The following is a 12,610-nucleotide window of genomic DNA, read 5'->3' as shown; positions in this document are numbered from 1 at the left end:
AAATTCAAAGAAAACCATGCGTAGGCATAGTATATTCAAACTGCTGAAAACCAGAAAAAGAGCATGTCCTGAAAACAGCAAGAGAAAAATGACTCATTACATACAAGAGAATGATGAATCAAAAAACTACTAATTTTCACCAGAAGCAATGGAGGACAGAAGACAGTGGACTGACATTTTTTAAGTGCTAAAAGAAGACACTGACAACCCATAATTCTATACCTAGGGAGAACATCCTTCAGAATGAAGGCAAAATAAAAACTTTAAGATTAAAAAAAAAGTTTTAAGAATCTATCACCAGCAAAACTGTACTACAAGAAATACTAAAGGAAGTTATTTGGACTAAAAAGAAATGGTACCTGGCATAAAATCAGCTCTTTAGGAGGAATGAGGGGCATCAGAAATGGTATATATCTGGGTAAATAGACAAGAGATTTTTTTCCCACTCATAATTAAAAAACAAAAACAAAATCGTATGACTGTTTAAAGCAAAAATTGTCTTGTTGGGTTTATAACATTTGTAGCTGTAATACATAAGATAACTATAGCATAAAAGATGGGGAATAGAAAATTGATCTGTAGACTTGCAAGTCTTCTACATTCTATGTAAAGTGGTAAAATATTAACTAAGTAGACTGGGAAAAGTTAAGGATGTAGAGCTTCCCTGGTGGCACAGTGGTTAAGAATCTGCCTGCCAATGCAGGGAACACGGGTTCGAGCCCTGGTCCAGGAAGATCCCACATGCCGTGGAGCAACGAAGCCCGTGCACCACAACTACTGAGCCTGCGTTCTAGAGTCCGTGAGCCACAACTACTGAGCCAGCATGCCACAACTACTGAAGCCCGCGTGCCTAGAGCCTGTGCTCCGCAACAAGAGAAGCCACCACAATAAGAAGCCCATGCACTACAACGAAGCGTAGTCCCTGCTCGCCGCAGCTAGGGAAAGCCCACACGCAGCAATGAAGACCCAACACAGTCAAAACTAAAACTAAATAAAAATTAATTAATTAATTAATTTTTTAAAAAAGTTAAGGATGTAAAGAGAAATACCTAGAACAGGGACTTCCCTGGTGGTGCAGTGTTAAGACTGGCGGAGTTAAGTCTCCATGCTCCCAAGGCAGGGGGCCTGGGTTTGATCCCTGCTCAGGTAACCAGATCCCACATGCATGCTGCAACTAAGAGTTTGCATAGCACAACTAAGGAGCCTGTCTGCCACAACTAAGACACGGCACAACAAAATAAATATTTAAAAAATAAATAAATAAAAATTAAAAATTTCTAAAAAAAAGAAATACCTAGAACAACTTTTTAAAAATATGTTTATTTTATTCATTTATTTATTTGGCTGTGCCAGGTCTTAGTTGTGGCATGCGGGATCTTTTAGTTAAGGCATGTGGAATCTAGTTCCCTGACCAGGGATCGAACCTGGGCCCCCTACATTGGGAGCACGGAGTCTTACCCACTGGACCACCAGGGAAGTTCCTAGAACAACTAACTATTAAAAATGTAATGTAAAGAGATATAGCTAAAAAGTCAATAGATAAATTAAAATTAAATTTTAAAATATTTAAATAGTTGAAAAGAAGACAAAAAGGAAAAAAAGAGGCACAACAAATCAGAGGAGACAAATAGAAAACAAATGATAAAATAGAAGGCCAAAATCCAAACATGTTAATAATTACATTAAATGTTAATGTATTAAACACTTCAACTGACAGGCAGAATTGCTTCATAAAAAGGCAAACTACACTATTTACTACCTATAAAATATATACTTAAAAATATAAAGACAGATAGTTTGAAAGTAAATAGATAGAAAAAGACATGCAAACAGTAAGTGTACGAAAGTGGAGTGGCTGTATTAATATCAGATAAAACAGATTTTAAGATAAAAAGTACTACAGGAGATAAAAGGGGGCATTTTGTAATAACAAAAGGTCAATATATTGGAAGTCATAACAATTATAAATGTGTATATGCCTAATAACAGAGCTTCCAAATATATGAAACAAAAATTAACAGAATTAAAAGGGAGGGGACTTCCCTGGTGGCACAGTGGTTAAGAATCCACCTGCCAACGTGGTGGATATGGGTTTGACCCCTGATCCGGGAAGATCCCACATGCCGCAGAGCAACTAACCCATGTGCCACAACTACTGAGTCTGCACTCTAGAGCCCGCGAGCCACAACTACTGAGCCCTTGTGCCACAACTACTGAAGCCCTCGCGCGTAGAGCCTGTGCTCCGCAACAAGAGAAGCCACTGCAGTGAGAAGCCCGTGCACCGCAACGAAGAGTAGCTCTCGCTCACCACAACTAGAGAAAGCCCGTGCACAGCAACAAAGACCCAATGCAGCCAAAAATAAATAAATAAAATAAATTTTAAAAGGGAAATGGACAATTCCATAGTCTTAATTGAAGATTTTAACATATCTCTCTAGGCAACTGATAGTCCAACCAGGTAGAAAATCTTCAAAGACATATACAAACTGAACAACACTATCACCTATTTTGTCATAATTGATATTTATAGAATGCTACACCCAACAACTGCAAAATACACTCTTTTCACGTGCAAATGATATGTTTACCAGGAAAGACTGCATGTTAAGCCATAAAACATATTTTAAACATTGAAATTTTAAAGAGTATTTCTCTAACAATGGAATTAAATTACAAATAAATAATATCATTCTAAGAAAACTCAAAATATTTGGAAATCAATCTACACACTTCAAAATAATCCACAAGTCAAAAAAATCAAGATAAATTAGAAGATAATGAAAATAAAACATTTGATATTTGTGGGATACAGATAAAGGAGTTTTTAGAGGGAAATTTATGGTTTTAAATATTTTACATTCAAAAATAAGAGAGACTTCCCTGGTGGTCCAGTGGGTAACACTCCATGCTCCCAATGCAGGGGGCCTGGTTCGATCCCTGGTCAGGGAACTAGATCCTGCATGCATGCCGCAACTAAGAAGCCCATGTGTCACAACTAAGACCTGGTGCAGCCAAAATAAATAAATATTTAAAAAAAAGAAAAACACACACAAAAGGAAGAAAGAGCAAAAATCAACAATCTAAGTTTCCACCAGGAGGAATTAGAAAAACAAGAGCAAATTAAGCCCAAGGAAAATAGAAGGAAATAATCAAGATAAGAGTAGAAATCAACAAAATAGAAAATGGGCATATAATCCATGAAAACAAAGGCTATTTTAAAAAATTGATCAATAGGAATCACAAGCCTCTAGCCAGATTGATCAAGAAAAAAAGAGAAAAAAGAAAAGAAAAAGGGGAGAGGACAAAAATTATCTCAGGAGTTTAAAGTTGGCTTAACATTTGAAAATCAACCCATGTAATTTACCCGAATCATGCCTGATTTACAGATAATTCTGCGCCAAAGAGAAGACACAGCTGTAGCATTACAGCCCCCAATAGGAGTTTCCTTAAAAGACAGTGGTGAAGTAAATCCTCCCAGTGGGCAGATCTTCAAGAAATACACTTGGTTGTCCACTTTATCTGAACTGAAGAATGGCCAGAACACACCTACCCTGACTAATGGGCAGTTGCTTACAGCTTCACAATACGCTTAGGGAACTGGAGAGAACAGCAGCATTGGAAGGTAAGTAGAAGGTATGGGGAAGAGGTATGTGAATGGACCTCTCAGATAAGCAGAATGTAATACGTGTCTCATAAAAATGCTCACAAAAGGGCATCCACTGCAGAGGAGGCTGTCAGTCAAGTGGACAAATGACACTTAGTATGAATATCACTTCATTTCTTTCTCCAGACACAATAGTGTTTGCTCAATGAGCTCAAGTACAATGTGGCCAAGTCGTGTGGACTCAGCAACATCAACTTCCCCTCAATAAGTCTGACCTAAGTAAGCTCCTCAGCAAGTCTAACACACCTATGATAAATACTGACTGGACCCTCAATACGACACTCCTAGGGGAAGCAGTCAGCCGACTGGTAGCAAGTTGATTACACTGGACCCCTTATATAACAGCAATTGTCCTTCCCAGAATAGACATATATTATGGGTATGGATTTGTCTTCCCTGCTCATACGGTGCTTCTGTCAGCATCACTATCCAAGACTTGAACAGAATGCCTTATTTACTGTAATGGTGTTTCATACAGGGTTGCTTCTAATGGGAAGCATATTTCACTGTAAAAGAAGTGTGACAATGGGCTCATGTCTATGAAATTCATTGATCTTTCCATATACCTTATTAACCAAAAGCATGTGGCCTGATGGAGTGCTGGAATAGCCTACTAATGGCTTGATTTCAGCACCCTTGCCAGTGGGGAGATAGCATCTTGAAAGACTGGGATCATCTTATAAAATTCAATATATTCTTTAATATATAGTGCTATTTCTTCTACAGCCAGAATGCATGTATCCACAAATCAAGGGTTGGAAGTAAAAATGGCTTTTCTCATTCTTATACCTAATAATCCCCTTCCAGAATTTTTACTTCCCATGTCTGCAACTTTGAATTCTGTTGGTTTGGAGGCCTTAGTACCCAACAGAGTAATGCTTCTACCATGAAACACAATAACAGTTCTTTTGAATGGGAAGTTAGATGCCCCCCTAGCCATTTTGGGCTCCTCATGTCACAGAACCAACAGCCAAGAAAGGATTACTCAAGGGAATTCCCTGGCGGTCCAGCAGTTAGGACTCAGCGCTTTCACTGCTGGGTCCCAGGTTCAATCCTCAGTCGGGCAACTAAGATTCCGAACGGGGCACAGCCAAAAAAATAAAAGGATTGCTCAGCTGGGTGAGGTGATTGATCCTAATTACAAGGGGGAATTGGGTCTCTGTTACACAGGTACCCAAGAGTTTCTCTGGAACCCAAGAGATTCTCTGGGAAGCCTTTCAGCACTTCTACATCTAATAGAAAAGATTAATGGAAAATTAGAGCAACCAGAAAAAAGCAGGACCCTGAAGGGCATTTAGATTCTTCAGGAATGAAAGTCTGGTTCATCCCAGCAGCTAAAGAACTCAGGCCAGAAAAAGAGGTTCTAGGTGAGGGAAAGGAAATAATGAATGGATAGTGGAAGACAACATTTATAAATGTCAGTTATGGCCTTGTGACCACTTACAGAAATGAGCACAGTAATAGCTATGCATATTTTCTTCCAGCTTTTTATGTGTGTACATAAAAAGAATCTCTCTCCTGATTTTCCCTTATTATTTTACATAAGGACTGCTGATGGTTGTTAACTTTACAATTTAGTCTTTTTTTTTTTTTTTTGGCCATGCCGCATTGCCCTCAGCAGTGAAAGCACAGAGTCCTAACCACTGGACTGCCAGGGAATTCCCTACAATTTAGTCTTTTGGTTTCAATCTATGCAGATAGGACCTTGGACTGAATATGAGAAGTAAATAACATTGCCTATATATAGACACTGTAACTATAACTCCATGGCAAGCATTCTTCCTGCCTCAGGACATTTGCATTTGCTATTTTCTCTGCTTAGAAGGCTCTTTCCCCAGATATCCCTGAGGGCTTCTCCTTGACCTTTTAATCTTTATTCAAATATCACTTTTCTCAGCGATGCTTTCTCTTTCCACCCTATTTAAACCTCAAAGTAGTTATCATCATTTAACATATTATATATATTTACGTGTTTACCTTATTGACTTTCTGTGCTCCACTCCCTTTAGGAAGTAAGCTCTTGAAGGGCAGGGACTATTATCCAGCTTGTTCACTGCTATACCCTCAGTACATAGAGCAATGTAGACATGCAAGAGATATTTGTTGACTATGCAACATTATGTTATGCAGGAATTTTAAACAATGAGGTAGAGTTATAAATACTAAACAAAACTGTTATTCATGGTTTCCTCTCAGACATTTGGGGAGAGCATAAATATGGATTTTAACTTATTACCTAAGTTAAAATTTTTTTTTCAATGTTGGCAGACACGAACATATTTGTCAACTTAGGGGGAAAAGCCAATAGAATTGGATGGTTTGGTTAATATATAGGAGAAAGGATAATTAATTGAGCAAAGTATGTGAGGAGGTAACGTGAGATGGTTCTACTGCACAGTGAAAGCACTGTGCTTGGATAAGAGGAGTGATAAGAGGCCTCCATGAGGAGGCCTGAAATTGAGGGATTTCTCAACTGATAGCCTCCGTGATCCTTGTGAAACAGATGGGTAGGCCAAGGCTGAGGGCAAGGGCTTGGAGAGTAGGCTCAATTTGTGAGTGTTTAGGAGAGGTGGCATGGTTATGTTAACATTATTTTATTTAATCCTCACATCAGTCCCATGAGGTATTATTATCTCCACTTTACAATATTATTCCATTTTACAAATACAGAAACAGAAGCACAGAAATTATGTAATTTGCAGAAGACTGCACAGCTGATGAACGATGGAGCCATTTTAGGAAGCTCTAACCCAGGTCTCTCTGACTTCAATCTGTCTTGGCCTCACATACCTCAGCAAAGAAGTGGAAATGGTCTCAAGCTACACCATCCTCTAACGTAATGGTCCCCACAGTGGAGGAGGATAGGCACATCCTGGGTGTGCGTGATGGTATACTGGGATATTAACAAAAAATGTTAGATTTCTATTTATACTTTTTAAGTCTAAAACAATAATAAAGAAATTCAGCTTTGCTACTATTTAACATACAGCTGGACACTGGCATCCTTATTTGGTCTGGATGCCAGCTGGCTATGAGTCATTTTGGTATCTTCAGGGAGACATAGGAGCTCCGCAGTGCAAATGGATTGATAGTCCTCACCCATATTATACTTTTTGTGCTTAAGCGATGACATCAGTATGTTCATTTTTATAGAACCAAGACTTTTATGTAGCAGAGTGTTCATAATACAGTGGTCTATGGTGAAAAGGGGATTGCTGACAAAGATATTTGGCTTCGCTCAGAGATTCGCTAAATGTTTCTTGTCAGAGTATTAAAATAGTTGTCAGAACCTACAAATAACTTACACTTTTCTTTTTTTCTGCTGGGGAAGACAGTGGTGAGGGATAACGTATACTTTTCTTTTACAAAAAAATGAGCATTTGAATTTGCTAACTTTTTCAAATGTGGATGATGTTAATGATGATAAGGTGGCTGTCAGTAGTATGCAACTCTATAGATACTAAAAAACAATGTTTTAAACTCTTTTCCTTCAAGATAAAGTTGATAGTGTAATGAGTGACAACTGCTTTTTGAAAGCTACTGTAAATGAATATTTTGAAAAATGATATTTAGAAGTCTTTCTATTTTGGTAGGGGTGTTTTTTTGCCAAAAAACATAGAAGTATGTCACTTATAAAATGTTCATATTTGCATGCCTAAAACCTTGGAAATAGTTTTCTACTGTGTTTAAGAATCTTACGAATAAAAGAGATTCAGTGAATTTTAAATATATTTGCTAAAAATATAACATCTTCTGATTAATTTGCAAGTGTAACTGATTGATATAGAAGATAAAAATTAACTAGATGAATTTCAGTAAAATTCATCGGGACTGAAAAATTAATTTCATGTTTGAGTAAGCCCAGCCCGCTATTTTCCGTTTGCATCCTTTGTATTTTTGTGAGTTTCATTTCCATTAAAACGAAGTAATAAAGTAAACAGATCATAGAGGCAAACTTCAGAAATCATAAGATCATAGTGTGTTAAACCACCATTTCAAAAATAAAGCAGTCAGATTGCTCTTGCTTAAAAAAAAAAAGTTCATGGGAGCAAAAAGCACTTTTCGTATAGAAAATAAACAAAATTTATATTTTAAAATAGTGTGTTTATTTCAGCTTCATCTCATCCTTTAGTTTTTAAATTTTTTTTTGCGGTACGCAGGCCTCTCACTGTTGTGGCCTCTCCCGTTGCGGAGCACAGGCTCCGGACGCGCAGGCTCAGCGGCCATGGCTCAGGGGCCCAGCCGCTCCACGGCATGTGGGATCTTCCCGGACCGGGGCATGAACCCGTGTCCCCTGCATCGGCAGGCGGACTCTCAACCACTGCACCACCAGGGGGAAGCCCTAGTTTTTAAATTTTTAAACCTTTTTTGTGATTTAAAAATGTACAAATATATTAGGACAGTATTACATTATATACATATAACATGGGTGTATGTTAAATGTTGAAAGGAGAGTTTGTGATAAAAAATTTATAGATCATTGTTCAAATACATCATGGTTTCTCAACTTGAGCACTATTGACATTTTGGGCTGGAAAATGCTTTCTGTGGGGGCTGTCCTGTGCATTTTAAGATATTTGGCAGCATCCCTGGCTTCAACCCACCAGATCCCAATAGCACCCTTCCCCCCACAGTTATGACAATCAAAAAACTTCTCCAGACATGACAAATGTGCCCTTAGGGTAGAGTTACTAGATTTAGCAAAACAAAAAAGCAAAATAAAAACAAAAACAACAGGACATATATTTTTCATCCCCTATTCTTTATTTATCTGAAATTCAAAAATTAACTGGCTTCGGGCTTCCCTGATAGCTCAGTGGTTAAAAAACTGTCTGCCAATGCAGGGGACATAGGTTGGAGGCCTGGTCCGGGAAGATCCCACATGCCGCGGAGGAACGAAGCCCGTGCGCCACAACTACTGAGCCTGCGCTCTAGAGCCTGCGAGCCACAACTACTGAAGCCCGGGTGCCTAGAGCTCGTGCTCCGCAACAAGAGAATCCACCACAGTGAGAAGCCCGTCCACCGCACCTAGAGAAAGCCCGCGCAGCAAGGAAGATCCAACGCAGCCAAAAAAAAAAAAAAAAAATTAACTGGCTTCTGGTGTTTTATCAACACCCTCCCCCGCTGAGAACCAAAGTGCTAATGTATTATTATGCCTATATTACTCTCTACAACCTTGACTTTCTCTCAGCCTCACCCTACCTTCCAAACTCTTCCACTGTGCCCTCTAGAACTTATTATCCACAGCCTGCAAAAGCCCCTGCATTGTCAAGCTTTCTCTTCAATTTCTTACCTTTATTAAAATCTGACTCTCCCTTGAGGACACTATTTTCCTGTTGCCCCACCCAAATGGTGCTGTTTATACTCTCAGGTTCCACATACCTCTGGGATGAGAGCTGTACTGAAATTTGGGAGAAGCAAAAAATATAACTGGTGTTTCCAATGGAAAACTATGCATTCTTTAGAGCAGACCTTTCCACGTTATCTGATTCTAGCTTTTTATTGCTTTGGAGGTATTTTACAACTTATGTAAACTGTATTTAACTGGTAACAAGGCAAAATAAATTCTGTCCAGTGGAAGCTCAATTGACTTTCCTTAAAAAATAGAAACTATCCCATTCTCCACCTTCTTAGTACTAAACATATAATCCTACTTTCACCAGTACCCATCCTGTTTTCCTTCCCTCCTGTTTTAATGGAGGGGTTGTCTTTCCTCCTAATTAGGGCCAAATTCTTTTCCTGTGTTTTGGATTCCCTCAACCCTGCCTCCTCAGAACTCTTCCCTGTGGACTACACAGTCTGGTTTCATCTATATATCTTTTTCAATTTTTTTTTTCCTCTGAATAGGACCCTCAATGGTTTTAAACATTCTTTTTTTTTTTTTTTTTCTGTTAAAGAAAACAAAACAAAACCCTTCCTGGATCTTAGCTTCCCTTCTAGCTACTCCTCTAACTGCCTTCATTTCCTTTCCTTCCACTCACTGTTCAGCCAGTTCTCCTCTGGGGTCCTGCGTTATCACACCCATGAAGGACCTCTGATTGAGATCACTTATGTCTCATTGATAAAATCTTAGTGTCAACAAATCCAACATTTTTCAGTCATCTTATTGACTTTCCAACAACAACTGACACAATCTGACCACTCTCCCTTCTTGAAATGCTCTTTTCCAGCTTCCATGACAGTACTCTCCCAGTTTTTTTCTTATCCTTCTGACCACTCCTTCTGACTCCTTGTAAGTATATCCTCCTCTATCCATGCATTAACCCCAAGCATCTCTCAAAGCTCGGTTCTAGACCTTCTTTTCTTTTCTTTCCAGTTAATACTTCTGAATATTCTTGTCCATGCCTAGGACTTTACCACCACCTCTTTATCAATGACCTCTGCCTTGACCATGCATCTGAACTCAGGTTACTTATCCATTCTTCTTGGAAGTCTCAGAGGCATCTCAAATTCAATGTATATATAACTGAACTCATGATTTTCTCCCTCAAAACTTAGCCTTTTCCAGGAGTTTTATTTCAATGAACAGTTATACAAAAACCTAGGCCCTGATGTCCCTCAACCCCTAATCTCTCCAATCCATCACCAAATTCTATCTTTTTATATTAGATCCATTTACTTCTAACTCTACTTTCACTAGATTTGTCCAAGCTACCATCTTCTCTCCCTGTGTACTCCTGTAAAATCTTCCTAATCATCTACTCTAATCCACTCTCAGCCCCCTCCATCCTTTCTTCTCATAGTAGCCAAAATAATCCTATAAAATGCATATCTGATCACATAAGCCCCTGTTAAAAACCCTTCGGTGACTCTTAAAGACCAAAATCTTCAACATGGCCAGGCCCCTGCATAATCTAGGCTGCATCCTCATCTGATATCATGTTCCATTCCAGCCGTGCTTCAGCCACAATGAGTGCCTTCTAGGTCTCCCTCCACCCCCTCTACCCCCAGAGACTTTGCATGGGCTGTTGCCTTTGCTTAGAACACGGCCACCCAACTGCCCACTTGGCCACATTCACACCTGCCTTTCCTTCAGATCATAGCTCCCCTCAATGCCTCTAATAGGATTCTCCCATTGTAATCTCTCACCATCATCATCATAATAGCTAATATTCAGACATGTTTACTACACATCAGTCACTGATCTAAGGGCTCTACCAATAAGAATTTGTTATATATGGAAACTGAGTTACCACACACTTTTATGTACCATAACTGTAATTTTCCTCATGTGTAACATAGAATAATAATACTTTCTTCATAGGGTGGTTGAGAATATAAAATGAGTTAATATGTGAAAAGGACTTGGAACAGTGCCAGCCACATAATAAATGCTCAATAAATGTAAATGTTAGCAATTGTTAGTATTGTAATCTTACATTGACTGCATGATTATTTGATTAAAGTCTGTCTCTGTCTCATAAGTACTATGAACATTGGTCAGGGTCTTCTTTTTTTACCCACTATTATATTCCTTGTGTCTTCCTAGGGCATTGGTACATTGTAAATGCTCAAAAACATTTCTGGAATTAATGAATAATAATTTGTGTCCAACCACGCAGGATTGTTACAAAGCTTAAAAAAAGTATGTGAAGTACTTTTTAAAACTACATAGGCATATAGAAATATTAAACATTTAAATGGTAAACTGTGATGGTAACTGTAACCATAACAGGAATCTTAGGAAAGGAAAACTAATGTGGCCTAAAATTGTTAGAAAAGAGGCTTGTGGAAGAAGAGGACTTCAAAGTATATATAGGATTTGCATGGATGAAGTGGACCTCAAAATATGTATAGGATTTGGTAGAGTAGTGTGAGCATATACGTATGCAGGGAAGAATGGGCTACCAGCCTACTTGGTGGATGTGTGATGAGGAGTAACAGGAAATATAATTATAGATACAGTGGAGACAAATCATGGAGGGACTTGATAGGCAGATAAAGGAGTCTGGACCTGATATGACAGAGAAGAGAGTATTGACCAGGCACATTTCAGGAAGATTCATTCACCTATCAACTAGTGACCAGGACCTCTTCTTGATACTGTAGATTCAATGGTAATCAAAACAAACCATGAGGGACTTCCCTGGTGGCACAGTGGTTAAGAATCCACCTGCCAATGCAGGGGACATAGGTTCGAGCCCTGGTCCAGGAAGATCCCACATGCCGCGGAGCAACTAAGCCTGTGCGCCACAACTGCTGAGCCTGCGCTCTAGAGCCTGTGCCCTGCAACAAGAGAAGTCACCGCAATGAGAAGCCTCTGCACTGCAACAAAGAGAAGCCCCTGCTCGCGGCAACTAGAGAAAGCCCGTGCATAGCAACGAAGACCCAACACAGCCCAAAGTAAAATATAAATAAATTAATGTAAAAAAAACAACAACCATGAAATAGAGACACACATGTAGAGAACAAATGTATGGACACCAAGGGGGGAAAGAGCGGGGGATGAATTGGGAGATTGGGATTGACATATATACACTAATATGTATAAAATAGATAACTAATGAGAACCTGCTGTAGAGCACAGGGAACTCTACTTCACTTCGCTCTACAGTAGAAACTAATCCAACATTGTAAAACAACCATATGCCAATTAAAAAAAAAAATGGTGAAGGGATTTGACCAGGTGATTTCTGAGATCCCATGGGCTTTATCATTTTGTCATTTGAATAATGATTATCTTTCAGCAAGCTCATACTTCCAGCTCCAACTTCAGTGGGATCTATACTATAGTCAAGAATACTGGTGATACTATTTACATCTTGAGTTCATGTGGTTTGTTCAGAAGGGAGGGGAAACAAGTTTATAAATACATGCTGTGATCAGTTCATTTTCCAGGAGCCTGTCCTCGATTACCACTGAACCCACAACGACAATTTATATTTGACATCTTTATCAAAGAATCTTCTTGCTTCTCCTTCGGTATATTTTACTTTGGGGAAGGGG

General features: G+C 38.9%; 1 protein-coding gene and 1 long non-coding RNA gene across 3 annotated transcripts in view; one reads left to right on the top strand and one right to left on the bottom strand.

The window, feature by feature from the left end:
* Positions 1-12,610, bottom strand: part of EXD2 (exonuclease 3'-5' domain containing 2) — a 92,915-nt gene that overhangs the window by 72,518 nt on the left and 7,787 nt on the right. The window lies entirely within an intron of this gene.
* Positions 3,301-6,692, top strand: LOC125963690 (uncharacterized). The gene is made up of 2 exons (XR_007476040.1): positions 3,301-3,622; positions 6,335-6,692. It is a non-coding gene; the product is annotated as an uncharacterized LOC125963690 (long non-coding RNA).

The sequence above is a fragment of the Orcinus orca genome, chromosome 2 (genome assembly GCF_937001465.1).
Source record: "Orcinus orca chromosome 2, mOrcOrc1.1, whole genome shotgun sequence".
Taxonomy (NCBI): Eukaryota; Metazoa; Chordata; class Mammalia; order Artiodactyla; family Delphinidae; genus Orcinus; species Orcinus orca.
The sequence above is the reverse complement of the archived record's forward strand: the minus strand, read 5'-3'. Positions and strand labels throughout refer to the sequence as shown.